A 2,320-nucleotide genomic window follows, 5' to 3' on the forward strand; every position below is an offset into this window, starting at 1 on the left:
TCCTCAAGCTGCTGCCTCGGACAGTCCATGGGATCTGTCAGGAGGACTCTCTTGGTTTCTCTGTGCAGATAAGGAGGAGGATGTGCTGCAGAGCAGGGCTTCCCTCTGCACCATGCGAGGGACAGGACAAGGCAGGTCCCTTGTCCCGGGGCTGGCTGCAGGCTGTGAATGTGGGTGTGCAGCCAGGGGTGCCCAGTGCTGTCCTTGCGAGCAGGGTGCCTGCAGCCCAGGGGCTGTGTGCAGGGGCAGGGACTCTGCTGCCTGCCAGGGTCAGCACTCAGCCTGCCAGGGAGCTGCCCACGGTGCTGGATGAGAAGCTTTGGGTGGAGAAACATCCCCTGGCAGGGAAGGAAAAGTGTTCTTGTGCACTGGAGAGGGTGCTGTGTGTGGGTCAGGGCTGCTCAGAGCTCCACATCACTCTGAGCACGTTTGCAGAGGGTCCTTCTGAAAGACACTGAGGCAGCGATTGCCTGATAGGGAAGGATCCTGAGCTCTGATGTTTTCCACTCTTGGTGGGCAGGTTGGGCAGTGGGAGCTGGGAATTTACTTCTCTGCTTTGGAGAAGGCACCGAGAGTCTTGTCAGGACTTGTGTGAGCTGCTCCTGAGCCCCTGCAGAGGCCGAGCTGCCCCTGGGCAGAGCCCTCCTGCCGGGAGGGGTGTGCAGGGCAGAGCTGAGCACACAGCCCATGGGATGGGCTCTGGGAGCACTGAGAGGGAGCAGAGCTGGGCCCAGAGCAGCAGGTCCTGGCAGGGACAGCTCCAGGCAGCAGAGACATGGGCAGGGAGTGGGGGGAAAGTGCAGCCCAGGCCTGGGGAGGGTGCATTCACGCAGCTGTCTTGAGCAGGAGAGCTGGGAACAAGAATGATGGACCCTGCAAGTCTCCAGACTATGCACTACACAGTCCTTGGAGCCACAGTGCTTCTGCCAGCACACTCAGCCACCAGCACCAGGAAAGGGAAAATGCATTTGCGGGGATGGTGGAAATCTGATGGGAAATGAACTGGTTTTATCCTGAGAAGTCTCCTGTAACTTCTCACTGCCTTTTCCTCCTGTGACAGTGCCCCATGCCCAGAGGCAGCAGATGTCCAACGGCAGCTCCATCACCCACTTCCTCCTCCTGCCATTCGCAGACACACAGGAACTGCAGCTCTGGCACTTCTGGCTCTTCCTGGGCATCTTCCTGGCTGCGCTCCTGGGCAACGGCCTCATCATCACCAGCACAGCCTGCGACCAGCACCTCCACACCCCCATGTACTTCTTCCTCCTCAACCTCTCCCTGCTGGACCTGGGCTGCATCTCCACCACTGTCCCCAAATCCATGGCCAGTTCCCTCTGGGACACCAGGGCCATCTCCTACACAGGTTGTGCTGCACAGCTCTTTTCTTTCTCTTTTTCATGTCAGCCGAGTTTTCTGTCCTCACTGTCATGTCCTGCAACCGCTACGTGGCCATCTGCAAGCCCCTGCACTACGGGAGCCTCCTGGGCAGCAGAGCTTGTGTCCACATGGCAGCAGCTGCCTGGGGCGCTGGGTTTCTCACTGCTCTGCTGCACACAGCCAATACATTTTCACTGCCCCTCTGCCGAGGCAATGCTGTGGAGCAGTTCTTCTGTGAAATCCCCCAGATCCTCAAGCTCTCCTGCTCACATTCCTACCTCAGGGAAGTTGGGCTTCTTGTGCTAAGTTTCTGTTGGGGACTTGCCTGTTTTGCTTTCATTGTGGGGTCCTATGTGCAGATCTTCAGGGCTGTGCTGAGGATCCCCTCTGAGCAGGGACGCCACAAAGCCTTTTCCATGTGCCTCCCTCACCTGGCCGTGCTCTCCCTGCTTGTCAGCACTGGTACCTTTACCTATTTGAAGCCTCCCTTCATCTCCTCCCCATCCCTAGATCTGGTGGCCTCAGTGCTGTACTCAGTGGTGCCTCCAGCAGTGAACCCCCTCATCTACAGCCTGCGGAACCAGGAGCTCAAGGATGCTGTGAGGAAGCTGGTGACTGGATGTGTTTCAGCAGCCATACACTGCCTGCTGTCCTTTGCCAAAGGCTTCCATTGTAGGTCATGACAGGCCACATCTGTCTTTGCTGCTTTAAATTTGTTTTCCTGTTTCAATTTGTGATGATGTTTCCTTCATAGAAATGTCAGTTTTCATCTCCTCCTGGTTAAGTAGCCAGTCGTCTTGTGTGACCCACAGACTTTGTGGCAGAGGGGGATCTCACAGTATTTGAGTTAAATAAATGATCCTGCAGCACCTTCTGCTCTGTGCTATGTCCTCTCATGCCAGGAATGAAGGGGAATGAAATCAGCTTTCTGGCTGCTCCAGCT

The 2,320-nt window shown here is 56.6% G+C and overlaps 1 pseudogene across 1 annotated transcript; it reads left to right on the forward strand.

Moving 5' to 3' along the window:
* Nucleotides 1-1,083: 1,083 nt before the first annotated feature.
* LOC308228571 (olfactory receptor 14A16-like) lies at nucleotides 1,084-2,060 on the forward strand (annotated as a pseudogene). The gene has a single exon. The product of its transcript is annotated as an olfactory receptor 14A16-like (transcript).
* The last annotated feature ends 260 nt before the right edge of the window (nucleotides 2,061-2,320 follow it).

The sequence above is a fragment of the Psittacula echo genome, assembly GCF_963264785.1.
Source record: "Psittacula echo genome assembly, chromosome: 19".
Classification (NCBI taxonomy): Eukaryota; Metazoa; Chordata; class Aves; order Psittaciformes; family Psittacidae; genus Psittacula; species Psittacula echo.